Source organism: Ixodes scapularis, unplaced genomic scaffold (assembly GCF_016920785.2).
Source record: "Ixodes scapularis isolate PalLabHiFi unplaced genomic scaffold, ASM1692078v2 PGA_scaffold8__174_contigs__length_109621045, whole genome shotgun sequence".
Lineage (NCBI taxonomy): Eukaryota > Metazoa > Arthropoda > Arachnida > Ixodida > Ixodidae > Ixodes > Ixodes scapularis.
The window spans coordinates 42,027,520-42,043,762 of NW_024609883.1; the positions used below are offsets into that span (position 1 = coordinate 42,027,520).

The 16,243-nt window shown below is 49.4% G+C and overlaps 2 pseudogenes; one reads left to right on the top strand and one right to left on the bottom strand.

The window, feature by feature from the left end:
• Positions 1 to 291: 291 nt before the first annotated feature.
• LOC121833499 lies at positions 292 to 10,399 on the bottom strand (annotated as a pseudogene).
• A 238-nt stretch (positions 10,400 to 10,637) lies between these two features.
• Positions 10,638 to 15,989, top strand: LOC121833561 (annotated as a pseudogene).
• Positions 15,990 to 16,243: the final 254 nt, after the last annotated feature.

Here is a 16,243-nt window from a genome sequence, read left to right on the forward strand (position 1 = left end):
GGTCCCTGTGAAGCCGTGCGTCTAGAGGCACTAGGCAGGTTTTTGAAATTCTTTTTATGGCCATGGCTTTTTATGGCTTCTTATCCCCCACAGGCCTAAGCGCCATCCTCGTCAATAAATGCTTCATCTATTCATCCATGGCCGTAGCTGAACCCGTGCACTCTAAGCATTCTAGTACTATCCAGAAACTATGGCCATGAAGGGCCTATATCCTCACTAAAATGTGATCAAAAGTAGAGAATTCCCCGAAATTCTTTTTATTGATTATAAATAAATAAATGAGTTTTGAAGTCATAATACCTGGACATCACGTTTGATCTGTGGATTTCTAACATGAACACAGAACTGGAAGTATGCGTTCGAAGTACACATTCTTCACTTTGGTGAGCAGAAACCACAGGAAAGCTTCATCAAGACTTACACTTAAAACTTTTATGCTGCTATCAAAGTCCGCATAAACAACAAGGTCGCATGTCCTCACATCTAAAAGCGCCATTCCCAGCTGCACCTGGGCATAGTGGGTATGACGCACCTTCAGCGTGTAAATATCTGCATCATCTTTCTCGAGAAAGTCACAGGTTGCAAGGAGAGCTTCTGCGCTCATGGTCTGCCTCTTGGTAGGGCACTTGATCTCCAGCAACTTTGCTGGCCTTCCACCATCAAAGAGCACACCATCAGGAGAGCAGCCAAGCCAGGGGTTGCTTGGCGATACAATTAGGCCACAAGTGAACACTTGTACTTGTCTTGTAGCTTCATACTTCTGGCGTGCCTTGGGCTCTGACCGTTTACCGTACGCCGTCGCAGCGTTGCCGCGGAACGATGGCTGCATTGTCGACCGCACCTTCTTGTCCCAGTCGCCCTGCTTGTATGTGTACAATGGATAGCACGTTGTTCCTGCAATAAAGTGCAGCCAACAGCAAATGTTTTCATTGTAAAAACCACAGTGCATACAAAAAAAGAAAAATATGCCTTTCTTGCAGTTAGATAACAACCAGCACCAGTCAAGAACACTGGGCAGGCGTATGAGCTCATCATTCATGATTCGTGGCAGACCATACCAAATAAGAAATATGTCCCTTAAATGAAATCACTGGCATGCTGGTAGTCATCAAGGAACGAAGTAGCGGAGAACTCTTAAAACATGGGATGGCACAGCACATCTTTCAAGTAGCAACAACTATTCCCCAAATTCAATGTTTCCTTCTCTTTGGAAAAGGTGCTTGTGCCTCCCTTGCTCTATATGTTAAATCTTCGCTCCCTGGATATACTTCCATTCAGTTTATTTGATAACTCGACAAAATATTTCAACGGAATTGTTTTTGTTGGGAACAAACTAACTGAACACACTTCTATTCTGGCTTGATTTAGCATAAAATAAGAACAGTAATGACACTAGGGGAAAACATGCAATAAAGAAACCTAGAGGGAAGGTTCTGCATCTGTTCCCATTTTATGGTCCAGAGGTCTCGAAATGTTGATATGTTATTCGTCCAAGTTCCCTTTGAATTTGTGTTCCGAGCGAGATAATTATGTTCCCTAATAATAAAACTTGGAGAAAGTCTAGAACGCAAATGTGCAACTCAGGTGTTTATGCTTTTCTATTTCAGTATTCCCGATTGTGAGGTTCCCGTTTGTCATGGACAAATTTCAGGAGCCGAAATGACGGTTTGAACCCAAGTACGAGCTCTGGCATATCTCCATAGATTTTTATAACCATGCTCACTGGCCACAGCTATATCACCATTAAAGCTGTGTCACATTCAGCACCTTCATGTGTATGAGGTTGCATAAGGATTGTGACTTGAAGCCATTTTGCGATTCTACCGGAAAGTCAACATTGGAAGTGTTCTTTTTTTATCAAACTGCAGAGTGTTGATAAAAGACACAACCTTAAAGTTGCACCAAAGACGTTTCTGAGATTGTCTGTTCTTGGTGGTAACTCATTCAACAGGCTGTAAGCATCCTAAATATCTAAAAATTATGCTTGTGCAATACTCATTCTACTAGTAAAACTGTGATTTACAATCGGGATGCGCCCTTTTTTGAGCCGGACTTTCCGCACAAAAAGGGCGGAGCATAATCCAGCCGAGCGGGCGGTGGGATGACGACACTGCTCGTCAGCGAACCTTAAGCTGCCATTCCGATAGCAGACGACGCCACGCCGTCTGCTATGGGAGCGACAGCTTAGGTTGACTGACGAGCAGTGTCGCCACGCCGCCATCCGCTCGGCTGGATTATGCCCCGCTCTTTTTGTGCGGAAAGTCCGGTGCAAAAAGGGGCGCATCCCGATTGCAAATCACATTTTTAGTAGGGAAACGCGCGTTCCACGAGCATAATTTTTTGATATTTAGGATGCACAGAGCCCATCGAATGAGTTACCATTAAGGACAGATGATCTCAGAACCGTCTTTGGTGCACCTTTAAGGCACACACTAAGGCGAGCAATATGCGAAACACCGCTTTTGATTAATGTTAAATCAAAACCAATGACACATATTTTCAAAACATTTTCAATGCTCACTAATACAGTTTAGCAAGCCTCTGGACATCTCGGAAACATTTAACATCTGTCTTGTAGTGTGAATAAAGATTTGCTCTGCACACACGCCACTTGCCTGTAATCCGGCAGCGGCGTTGCATCATCCAGGCTGCCTTGTTGTCTTTCGTGTCGCGCAGCAAGGTGGCAGCTGTTTCCATAGAAACAACTACTTCCTTGTTGTATAAGTTGGCACAGCCTTCTGGAGGAGAGGCAGGGATTGCAGCAAGCCTCTTCAGGAGAACACTGCCCTCGCAGCTTTCTACAACCTGGCAGAACCTCTCGTCCAACACTGGAATAGCACACACACACAAACAATACTATGCCTGCGGCCCAAATCAAACTGATGCTCACCAATTATACCTAGGGTGACCACCCGTCCCGTGACTCGCGGGACTGTCCCGCATCGAGGGCTCGTGTCGCACGTCCCGCGAGAAATTCTCGAATCTTCAAAATGTCCCGCATTTCACACTGTTGTAAAATTCACTCTGCAACTCATGGTGCTGCCGAACAACGTGGCACGGAAAAGCGCTGAGGTCGCTGGTAATCGTGCGAATCGCAATGGTACACCATTTTCTACACAAGAATTGCAGGAAGCAACCGTCCTTCTTCCAGCAGATCCGACGCACATGCGCCGTTGTGCCTCTCCCTTTGGTAGTAAAATATTGTAAGAAAAAATTGTTCGTCAAAAAGTTTAGATACAAATTATTGTAATTATTTTCAAATCGCTGCTTCAATTTGAGAGGGTTGCTGTGGCATCTTTTTTTTTCTTCAGTGAAGCCAGTCACACAAAGCAAAAAGCGTGCAACTCACAAAGGCTGAAAAAAAAATAATCTTAAAAATTTATGTAGGGCCATGTTGATAAAAGTAAGCGTTGACAGGGAACAATAACTCGAAAAAGATTTACGGTTTCTTATTTCCATTTGATGCATTGAGTTCTGCTGCAACAGATTTTTATGTTTTCAGCTTCGACACATTTAATAACATATTTAGAATTAAAAAATATGTCACTGGGAGTGAAAATTATTTTAACTTAATTGCTGCTATACAATTTGTAGGTGTATAAACAGCACAGGATATTCAATCTGTTAACAGCCTCGGTTCATGGTGTGCGTGTTGATAAACTTCCTCTAACCCCCGCCCTGCACTGCGTGTCCCGCATTTCGCTAGCAGGAAGGTGGTCACCCTAATTATACCACATACTTCCTTTTTTTTTCATTTACTATGCAAGACAAAGATCATATGGAGATCAAATGCTACTAATAAATGCATGCTTGCCCTATGTGGCCCTCATACTGTTTTGTTTTGTCTACACAATGCTTGAGAGTAAAACACCAACCATTGCACACGATCCAACGTACTAACTTATTATTGAATCGTGTATTGCCTATTTAATGGTCTTGCCAAGTTCGAATTACGCCTTGGGGCCATATAAGCATGTCCCTGGCTCACCTGCATGACTGTTCTGCCCGCCGCCGCCTCCTAAAAAAGAAAGTAAAAATCCATAAACAAAAATTAACCTATGTCTTTGTACAGATGATACTTTGAAGCCATTCGAGTAGAATTCTCATAAGCAAAGTTGAATTACATTTCTCAAACAAAATGCTCCCATGTCTCGAGAAAGAATTTAATGAGCCGAGAGAACTCTGGGCTGGTTGTGTGTCAAAGGCTTTTTGAAAGGATAGGCGGCCAACATACAGCTAAAGCAGACAGCTGTGCACCGACTAATAAAATAAACATTCGATGTGGCTGCAGTCACTAGTTATAATTCCAATCATTGTTGCCCCATTATCCTAATCTTTATTGTTGGCATAGTGCCACAAATAAAGATTAGGACTAATGGGACGACACCACGGCGATGAAAAACTGATTGTGCGCTGCCACTGACACCGCACAATCAGTGTCGCCCCATTTCTTTTGATTAATTGCTTATTAGGCTTTTGTTATGTCGGAACAGCCATAGTTGGCTTACTGATGTTTAATATATACAAGAAAAAGGAGCAAGACCGGCCCTATGGCCGTTACAGTGGGGAGCCAGGGATCGAATGCCTCAGTCCGGGGGGCCACACTCGGAAAGCGCGCGCCCTTCTTCGTCCTGCTGCTGATGATAGCTGTTTGCAGAAGAACTGCGAACATGTTAATTCTTCCCCCATACGATGAAGTCCTTAAAACGGTCTGGAAGACGTCTGGCCCGTGGAGACCGCAGTTGACTTCCGGACACTTGGGATGTTTTGGTTGCTGGCAGTTGTTGGGTAGCATTTGGCTCACCCAGGTCATCTGTCACACTCCACTCTGCCGGTTGCGTCGAGGTCTCTTCTGCTTGTGTCGTTTTCCGAATTTGGTCCAAGTGGCGACGTACCTTGCCACCGGCGCATTCAATGAGCCAAGAACGTGGACCTGCCCATCGCAAGATCTTGCCTCGAACCCAGTCTGGCTTAGTTGGGAACCGGCGAACCAGTACTCTCTCCCCTCTGGCGAAGCGGCGAGCTGGACCCAGTGGATCTTGACTTTCCTTGGCCTCCGCTGCTGTCTTCGGCTGAAGTAGGTCAAGGGGGCAGGGTAGCTCTTTGCCAAACATCGCTTTCGCTGGTGTCACTCCCGTAGCACTGCGGGCCGTGGAGTGCTGTCGAAAGAGGAAGCGAGCAAGTATGCTTCCGCTTGTATCTTTTAGAAGTGCCCTCTTGAGTTCAGCGACATATCGTTCTGCCTGTCCATTAGTTGCAGGGTGATATGCTGCAGCAGTTACGGCTTGCACACCATTTAAAGCGTAGAACTTCTTAATCTTGTTGGAGACGAATGCGCTTCCATTGTCAGAGACAACTTTCCGCGGAATACCAAACGTACCAAAAAGGTTCCGTAGCGCATTAATAACAGCAACCGATGTTGCTCGAGGCATGTGACGTACCTCCACTCACTTTGTGCTCGCGTCAACTACAACAAGGTAGGTCTGTCCGTGCACTGGCCCTGCGAAATCTAGATAAAGCGTGTGCTAGGGTGTCTCTGAACGTTCATAGACAGGGATCGGAGCCTTTGGTGGGTTCTTCTGTGTCGTTTGGCATACACGGCAGTTCTGTACCGTCCCCTCAATCTCGCTGTCAAGCCCCGGCCACCAGACGTAGCTCCGTGCACACTTCTTCATTGCCACCATGCCCCTGTGACCTGCGTGCTTAAGCGCTAGGACATGAGGACGTGCTGTCGTGGGGATGATGATCCGAGAGCCCCAGGTAAGGCACTCTTGGAGAAGTGCCAGTGCTGCAGCTCTCTGCTTGTATGGCGTGAACCTGTCACCTTTGAGTCTGTCCACTGTGCCGTTCTGTATGGCAGTCTACAGTTCACACAAAGTGCTGTCGTGCTGCATCAGACAAGCTATCTCCGTGGCTGTGAATGGTTGTGTTGATAAGGCTTCAAACATTAGTATGTCACCAGGTGGCTATGGCTCATCCTCACTGTCTGGTAGTGGCAGACGGCTCAATGCATCAGTGTTTTGGTGGTTCTTGCCCTGCCGGTAGACAATGTCGTAGTCATATGAAGACAGTTTCATGCACCATCTGGTCATCCGTGGAGACAGGACTTGAGCCGTCGGTTTTTTTGGGCCCAGAATGCCCAGCAAAGGTTGATGGTCAGTGATGAATGTCACTTTCCTTCCCACAATATACTTGTGGAATTTGTGGGCTCCAAACACCACTGTGAGGCCCTCTCTGTCCAGTTGGGCGTAGTTCCGTTCTGCTGGTCCAAGGGTACGTGGAGCGAAAGCGATCAATGCCTCTTGCCCCTGGTCGTCACGTTGAGAAAGGATTGCTCCGACGCCGTAAGGTGAAGCGTCGCAGGACACAAAAAGTTCTTTCCTTTCGTCGTAGTGCGCCAGTACTGTCTGCTTGATGAGCAAGCTCTTCAGTTGTTCAAATGCTTCCTGGTGCCTGTCTTTCCATCTCCACACAGTGTTCTTCTGAAGGAGTTCATAAAGACAGCTGGCGATAGCTGCCCTGTCTTTCAGGAATCTGTCGTAGAATGCAAGCATTTTGAGAAATGCCTGTAAGGCCTGTTTACAAGTCGGCGCTGGAGCATCCACAATGGCTCGAACCTTCTCCTCTGTAGTGTGGACGCCCGATTCGTCAATTCGGTGTCCCAGAAAGAAGACCTCCCGAACCTTGAAGCAGCATTTGTCTTTTGCAAGGCGTAGATTGAACTTCTCCAGTTGTTTCAGAACAGCTTCCAGTCCCGTGGCATCCTCTGTGGCATCCCTTCCACCGACGATCACATCATCCAGGTATGTGCATACACTTGGGAGACCAGTCAACATCGACTCCATGAAGCGATGGGATATGGCTGGCGCCGCCGAAATCCCAAATGGAAGCCGTTTGACCTTGTAAAGTCCTTTCAGCGTGTTGAGGTTCAGGACCTCTGCTGTCTCAGGAGTTATGCAGAGCTGTTGATAAGCCTGGGTCAGATCGAGGGTGCTGAATACCTTGCTTCCTGTCAAGTTGCTGATGGCTTTGTTTGATGTCGGCAGTGGGTAAGCTGCCCTTTTAGCTGCTAAGTTCACTGTGCAGCTGTAATCGCCACAGATGCGTAGCGTGCGGTTCTTCTTACATACCAATACCAGGGGCGTTGCCCAGTTTGAGTGCAGAGTTGGCTCTATTATGCCCTGGTCTTGCAGTCGATCCAGTTCAGCTTCTACAGCTGATCGCAAAGCAAAGGGGACCGACCATGCTTTCAAGAACTTCGGTGCTGTGCCCTCGAGCTGATCAAGTTGTACTGCAGGACCGACATGTCCTGTGATGTCTTCGCCGAACACAGACTGGTACTTGTCTCGCAGCTTGGAGACAAATTTGCCGTCCGACACATCATTGATTCCAGCGATGTCTATCCCGAGGTGTGAAAACCAGTTCCACCCTAGAAGGTTACTCTCGGCTCCTCTGACAACCAAGAGTGGCAATTTGCAGGTCTTGCTTTTGTGTGTTACCTGCACGTCTGTGGTACCCAATACTCGAAGCGACTGGCCGTACCACGTGCGCAGGAGACTTTGCTGGTTTCCAGCCGTGGCGGGTCGTTAGTCCATGTGGAGACGAATGTTGCTTCACTGATGAGCGTGCAGGCTGCTCCTGAGTCGACTTCGAAGGTGAGGCGCTTGTTGTCAACCGACACTTTCAGTGTGAACTTCGGCGCGCTGTAGCAGTTGGCACCGAGTTGAGCTCGTACAGTGTCGACGTGTCCACTGAGCGTTGGTGACTGACGTCTGGTGCAGTTGTCTGCAGCAAGGTGTGTGGTTGCTCTATGCTGTGGTTCTTGTGCGAGCTGTCTGTGTCTTTTCGTTTTTTGATGCACGCTTTTTCAATGTGCCCAATTTTCTTGCAGTAGTTGCAGGAGGCTGTCGTAAATCTACAAGTATCCGGGCTGTGCTGTGCGTCGCACCGCCAGCAGCGTTGAGCGTTCCGAGCTTTTAGACGGTTTCTGGGCCGATCTTCGTTCCGTGTCTGGCAGCTAGTTGCACTTGCCTTGTGCACGTCTTTGAATTCCGACTTCACCTTTTTCAGGGGCGAAGCTCCTTAGGGGCTAGCCATGTCCGTACGTCCGTCCGCTGTCTGGTGCACGTGTTCCTGCTGGTGAGCTCACGGGCTCACGAGCACGTGCTTGTGTAGGGAAAAGAAAAAAGCCGCATCTCCACGTGGTGAATGATGTTGATTGGGGCGAAGCTCTGGTGGTCCTTGTCTGCGTAGACGGTGAGCCGCAGCATGCCGAGCCTTTCGTTCGTTTTCATCCATGTCAGAAAGAGAATGTGTAGTATGGAACGTGGTTACATACGCATTTGAGCATTTGACCGCAGCGTGACATGGATGAAAACGAACGAAAAGCTCGGCATGCTGTGGCTCAGCGTCTACCCAGACAAGCACCAGCAGAGCTTTGCCCCAATCAACAGCAGTCGCCACGTGGAGGTGCGTTTTTTTTATCCTCTACGGCATTCTCTGCTCTCAGGGCGAAGTCGAAGGCCTTCTGAAAGGGTAAGTCTTTTTCAGCGAAGAGGTGCTGCTGCACTTGCTCGCTCCGCAGGCCACACACGAAGCTATCCCGCAGCATCACTTCCAGGAGAAGGACAGTCGGGTTTGTCGCTTGATCTGCGCTGGTACCAAAGTTACAGTCTGCAGCGAGCTTCTTCAGGGCTGTCTTGTAAGCACTGACCGTCTCGCCGACCTCCTGGTCGCGACGTTGTAAGCGTGCTCTGCTGAAGACTTCGGAAGGGGTCGGGTCAAAGTGAGCCTTCAGAAATTGGACGATCTCGTCGAAGGTCACCTGGCTTGGCTGCTTGGGTTGTACGAGCACGCAGACCACGTCGTAGGTCTCCACCCCGCACAGTGTCAGCAGGTGCGCACATTTCTTCATGCGTCCTTTACATCGTTAGCCTCGAGAAAAAAAAAAACTGGAGCCGCCTGTACCAGGATTTCCATGAGCTGGAGCTGCCGTCGAACTCTGGAATGCGACCAAACTCAGGCATGTCCATGGCGTTGCGCTGGTGGGCATTCGTTGTCGAGGCAGGGTGTCTGGTGGGTCGTGAGTTTCCCTTGTCGGCAATTGTTATGTCAGAACAGCCATAGGTAATGGCTGTTCCGACACTGAGGAACAAGAATGACCCTATGGCCGTTACAGTCGGGAGCCAGTGGTCGAATGCCTCAGTCCGGGGGGCCACACTCAAAAAGCGCGCGCCCTCCTTCGTCCTGCTGCTGATGGTAGCTGTTCGCAGAACTGCAAACACATAAGTTTTTATACTGTGCCAGCGCTTTATTTCATGGAGTGATTGCATAAAAAAATTAAAATTTAAGTCTGCGAGAAGACAAAATTTATTATGAAAGCTGAACCAAAGACACTTCAGAAGAGCAGTTCGTAAATACCTGTGCTTAGCAAGTGCAGAATTGAAGCAAGCCCCCATCAGCTGCTTCAGGGTGTCTGCCTCCTCTTCAGGTGCAAGTTCCAGGGGAGCTGGCAGAGTCTTAACGTGGCAGAAGGCCTTCAGCTGTAAAGGCTCTCCATAAAGTGCTTGCCCAGGAGTTTTCTTCCACGTACACTTCTTATCTGTGGAGCTCAGCTCTTCCAGCCGGTGAATTCCCGTTCTGCAAGATGAAACCGAAACCAAAAGTTGTTACAGATGAAGCAACCTGCCTGTTCTCAATTTTGATGTATGTACTGTTGCGTATGTTGACTCTTAGTTCCATCGAGCCACAATTAAGTCTGCGGTTGATGAAACGGCGAAACCCGACCACGTTAACGCACGGTGCGGTTGACCACAGCAGAGAAACGTTCAGGGTACCACCCATTTCCCGAAATCGCGGTAGTCCTAATCGCGCGCGCTTAAAGCCGAATCGACTATCGTGCTTTAATGAGAGACGTCAGCGTGCGAAAACACCTGTGCCCGCGAGCACGCCCGCGCCCATAAAAGTATCGGCGAGCAACGATCAGGGATGCCGTAAGGCCATCTCGTACTCGCGCCGCACAACGAGGCCCGTTTGTGGGTACATACCTGTTGCAATGTAGAAGAGCGGCCACTGTGTGCTTGCAGCATTCCGACGGGCCTGCCACGCACGAGCAGATTGCCCTCTCGACTCTGAACTTGCAGCTGTCACCTCCCGCAACAAGCTCCACGTTGATTTCATGGGGGTCTCCCCTCACGCTGCTCGTCGCGAGGCACAAGGCAAAAATACTTAACTTGTCCTCGGACGATGTCGTTTTTCCGCAGAGGAAAAGGTGACCTGCCTGAAGTAGACGGTCTGCCTCCTCATAGCAACGCGAATATTTCGTCGCATTCGCAAAATCCAGAATGCTAGTCAGCAGCAAGGCTCTGCCCGCATCTTCGACCCTCAATACTTCCGCCATTTTGAAACTGCAACAGTACCCCCTATAGTTAGTTGGAGTCGCGAAGCGTCGTAGCTGAGACTAGGTGAAGGAAAACCAGACAAGCCTGGGGCGTGCGAGCGCTTGAGACTCGACTTGAGACGCCACTCCGCGTGTGCGCTAGCTTCGGCAACGCCTTCTTTCACCTAGTCTTAGCCGAGAAGCTGCCTCTAGAAAGCCGACCCTGAGCCCACGGCGCGCCCGGAACGGGCGTGCTCTCATGCGTGTTGAAGATTGTGATAAAAGGAATAAGGGAGCGACAGGCATATAATGATCGACTTCTTAAGCCTGGTTCAGACAGCTGTGTTTGACTTCGTTGCGGAAGTTTGCGTCCAGACACGACCGCGAGTCAACGAGATATTTGTGCTTCAAATGAAGCGTGGCAGCCAACTGAAGAAGTAAGTAAAAGCGAAGTCGTTGACGGGCAAGACCGCGAGGTTCCCTGTCCCATCGGAGACGCGTGCGAGCCGCAGCCGACCACCGCCATCGAAACACTCCATTACCTAAAATAATGTTCCTCCTTGAGCCCCGTCTTTCGATAGACACCGACAACTTAAGAAACCTTCACACTTCTTTCTTTGTGATTCGTTCTTCGGCGTCGTGGTCGAATAATATTGTCGCGATCTGATGGGCTGCGGAGGCGCGAGTATGTTAGCTTCACAAACACGTTTGCTTCAAACGTGTATGCATAGTGCTTTTCTATGGCCAACGTGACACGACCATCATTGAAGCAGAAAACACGCATCAGACTGTCTGCAGGCGGTCTGTTATATAATGTATTAACAGTGTGTCAGCGGCGTTAGGTTGTAGGTGACTATATATGGCGACCAAATAGTAAACCTTTATGGTCACCGACGGGCCAAGAAGCACAGGGCGTCTATTCTGGATGCCTTCAGAACACATTCGTTGCTTTCCGTCGTGTGTTGACTGCTCGTGCGGTCTCGAAGCTTACAGACGCCCATGTGTAATGCACGGTGGGAACTTCACGCTAGAGGCGATGACAACTGAAAGACCTTTCTGCAGTTATCATATCGGTGGATTCACTCGCAGGTACGCTGGATGTATCTCCTTGCGGAAGCTCTCGTTGCGGTTGAGCGAGACGTCACCGGCCGCCAAATTTAGACTCAAATGGTCGTACTTACGAAGGTGTAGACGACGGAGAGTTTGTCTGCCTTAAAACCGGGCCTGCAGGAGTTACCGCTGTGGACGGGCAATTGGGCTAGTTAAGTTTAACTGCTAACCTCAGTGAGGTCTTTGACAGGCGTATCGCGGTAGTGATCCTCTCTCGAGCCGAAAGAGCCAGAGGCAAAAATCGAACCGAAGAGAACATGTTTTCTGAACATGTTATTGAACAAACGCGAATGGGTATTAGTTCTAATATGGGTTTGACGTCCTGATATTACACTTTCTTCGGACGAGGTTTCGAACACGCCCCCCTTGTAGAAAGCCGTATTTATTGCGTTAGGTCCGCATAATTGGTAAAAGCAAGCGAGTTGAACATGAATACTTAGAATAGAAAGAATAAAACGCGGAAGACAAGCACAGGACAACTATTCAGGTTCTTTCATTTATCAGCCTATCTTAGTTTGGATCTCGTTCAGAGTGCAATTTTCCCAAAAAATGAGCGTTGTTTCTAAATCAAAAAAGTGGTTGTCCTGTGCCTGTCCTCCGCGTTTTATTCTTTCGATTTGAAGTGCGCATAATATCTCACATTTTTAGGACTAAAAGATGCCAGTCGCCGGAGGCGACCGACATTGTGTTAATATTTTAAGAATAATGACAGAAGCAAGGACACTTTAACAGCTTACTTCTCTTGGAAGGATTTATGCTATGGCTATGCTTGCAGCGTGGTACAGTCATTAGCGTGGCCAGCGATGCCGGAGGAACGTGCGGTCTTTGACCTCTGTAAGACACCGCGGAAGCGCCCACTTCGTTCAAGCGCCCCCTCTCAACATTTCCCAAACCTGAGAATTCTATAAATTATACGTGAAGCGCCAAATTTGACTGCAGAAGCGCCCATGTCTATATTAATTCATTTTCAGTGGGGTTGAGATACTCCGGTATTTTTACGGCATACCATCGCGCGTCACGCTGGCGGCAATAGGAAACACGCACTCACAGAGCGTCGGCCGGTTGCGAGATAACAATCTATATCTTCGAACCCGCCACTTCACCTTGCAATTCTCGACAGCACTGTACCCGTCTGTGCTGCTCCTTACAGGACGTCGACAGACGCTAAGCTCGCTTGAGCGACCAACGCTACTCACAATAATGGAGGCCCGCGAACTGTCGCCAACGCAGCGATTGAACCCGAGCCCGACGCCGGGCGTCTTTCGACGCGATGATTAGACACGAGGGCCTAGCCGAACTCTGACGCAGCGCTAGTGTTGTATCTGTGTTTCTGCGCTCGATCTCACTGCAGGATGACTTCGAAATTCTATAGACCACAAGCTTTGATTATTCGAGGTGGTGTTGAAACCGCCCCACCCTCGGCAGGACTAATAATATACGGCGTGCAAGTCCGTCTGCTCCTCGCGCACCTCATACGATTGTTTGCCCCTCCCCCAAACACACCCACGTGCTTTTGTTTGCCCCCGACCTCAACCAATCACGGTGTGCGCTTGACTGCCTCGTCGTCGAGCGTTCGATCTCTGGGCGTTCTCTACGTTGCCCTTTGATTGGCGTGCCCCTCCTTGCAATCCGGAACCCCGAAGACGCATTTTGGAGCACTTGCTCGCCGTATATACTCACTGCTGCCGGCATGACGCGCGCGCATGGTCCGAGCCCACATTTTCCTGTTACTTCGCTGGCTTCTTCGAAGACTACTTAAGAGCTGCGCACAAATGTACAGCAGCATCAATTACGTTATTTTGTTATAAGACTTTCCGATCTCACTCATTACAAAGAAGTGCGTCCATTGAAACTCAGGCGTGACATACAGATCCTTGACAGAGCCAATATTTGATTAACTGCCAATTGGAGCCGCTAAGGGCGAATTCAGGTGGTCAATCGACGGCAACTTATTGTGCCGGAAAACTGGCAATAGCGTTCGCCTGGTCAGTTTCCGGCCGGCACGCATTGTTCGGGTGGTGGTTCTCCGGCAAGCAACGGCAACTTTCTGGCGCTTTTTCCGCCCGAGCTCTGAACGGCCGGGCGAGCGGGCGCCAGACTGTATTCGGTGTCACCACCTCCAATATTGGAGAAGAGATCAGTGAGAAAAGATTCGCGAAAGACCGATACTGATTTGGAGTCGCTTCAGCAGCCAATACTTGGGTCAATCCAAGCCGTTGGGACATGGGTGACGGTGGCGACAGCCTCTCGCTAGCGGTGTCTGTCTTGCGGGCAAGCGGCAAAGTATTGGGGAGGAGGACAGACCGTGACGCCCCAAGCGGTGAACTTCTCAACTACACGGATGGGGACAACAAATACATTGACTCATCGCTCGGCCGACATAACCGAACGCGGCGTCAGCGTTCGGCTGGAGTCCATGTTCTCCGGTGAGGGGGAGGAGGGGCTCTTTTGTTTCCACTGCGGCTTGCATGAACAATGCCGCATGCACGGTCCCAGCTCCGCACAAAAGCCGAAGTGGGTCAAGCTCGCATTCTCTGAGGATAGATCCGGCACTTAACGTCGCTTCGTCGATTGTTAGTATTTTTTACATTAAACTGTGCCCCGCGCTCTATTGCAGAAGATGACAAGGACATGCCCATAAGGCCTGTCGGCATGTGCACAGGCCTTGTGTTGAGTAAACACCGAGCGTGGGGAAAACAAACGGGCCAGAGCGCCCCCTATAGTTCGATCTCCTGCCCAATACGGCCACCGTCTGGCGTTCATGTTTGGGTGCCGAGGGTCACGTGGTGTACCGCCGGCGTGTTTCTGGTTCCCGGTGCCGCCGGCTCGGTCTCGCCGGCGATTGACCACCCAAATTCGCCATTAGTATGTTACGCTCCAAAGTAACGACACTCGGAGCCATCTGGCTGCTTAAAATCGTGGTTGCAAGTTACCTGAAACTTTGTATGAAATCGTAGAGAACCTTTTTTGTTTTCTAGAAAATGTTAAAAAACAGTTCGCTAGAAAGGAAAACGATATCGGCTTTGCTTTCCAAGACCATATCTAGAGCAGGGGAAATTACATTGCTAAATAGAAACAATTGCCATCTGGACCCGCTCTGCACTGAGCACAAAAAATGGCGGCGCCCAGAAGAAAATCGGAGAAAGGAGCGTCGCTACTCTCAGTCTATATATTGTGGCTCTAGTGCCAACAACTCCCGGAAACAACAACGACCCAGTGAATTCCAATTATTGCACCCGATACAGGTCTCACAATATGAGCAGCACTACAACACGAACAGGGCACCGTTCAAACTTTTCCTGAGTGAAGAGTGGCTGAAGGATCCCAAGTGCCAAAAGGGCTACATGGCCTTCGTGAAATGGCTACTGCAGAAGGAAGACGTCCACCTGGTTACTGTGTCCCAGGACCTCGAGTTCACGAGGAATCCGGTGCCTCTGAGCAGTTACAACCAGCGTCAATGCGAAAAGCAGGACGATAGGGCACCCTGTTCCAACCCGACGAAGTGTCGGGTTGGAAGGCACTGATCTCTGTTGGAGGCACTGATCTCGTTGTGGAAGGCACTGATCTCGAAGGCACTGATCTCTATTGTAGTGGGCTGGATCGCGGATCGGGAGCCCGTCGATGTCACCACCGGCGGTCATTGCTTGACACCAGGCAATACACGGAAGTCTATGGGAGAAACGCGCAAAAGCAAGAATATTGAAGCATGTACGCTGTGCTCGGGGGCGAGTATTTCATTGTGTTGTGCGATGCTTATGTGGGGTCTTCGCAGATCGAATCGGTATTTGCCAAACGTTCGAACGCCGATTAAAAAGAGTCAAACGTACCGGAGCACCAGAGCACTACGAGAGCTGGCAAGCTTGCTCTCGTAGTGGAGTAAACAAAGGAACTTGCCGTCAATGAGACCGTCCTTGGGGAAGCCCAGCAGTTGATGAATGACAAAGAAGTTCCATCTCGAGACCGGCTTTCCGGGAGTGAGCGAAGTCCGCGTAGCAAAGCCCTCGAGCTTGTCGTCTGCTAAACCCAACTTAACGAAACCGTCACCGACCCCGCGGTAGTTCGAGGTAAACCTTGCCTCATTGAGCTGCACTACATTTTTCACCCAGCGGAGTCACTCTCGACCACCAAATATTTATTTATAAGAACTGCGAGGGCTGTCAGTTTTAATGTTTGTACGCAAGCTATTTGACGGGCTTATCGAAAAGCAGCCATAAGGTTTCAGTGCCGACAACAGCTTAGAAACGGGGGAAACGGCCCTTTTTCTCGTTCTTCCCATAGAGTGCCATGCATTGGCTGGTGTCAATCAATGGCCGCCGGTGGCGACACTCCGCCCCAGCTGCCGAGGCAGCGGTCCGCGATCAAGCCTACTACAATAGAAATCAGTGGTTCGTACCCTTCCACCCCACTCGGCCACTTCCTGTTCATCAAAACTTGCTCGCGTCCGTGCCCGCCAAACTTTCCGTGGCTGAACAATCCTCTTGAAAGTTTAACGGGCGTTTAACGGTCTGTTTGTTTCAGCTTTCGAAAGGCAGATTTACATTCGACGATGAATGTATTTGTAAGTGGTATTTTCTCCGGAGATGCTTCAACCATCACGCGTCCCAGAGAGGCAGTTGCTACTGTTGGAAAACAATAAAGCTGTGACAGTAGGAAACAAATATGCTAGTTGGTACACGGGGAGCCAGGTAGACAAGGACAAGAGAGGACATCACAACGCGCTTCTTGTGTTTTCTTCTGTTCTTGAATATCGTGGCA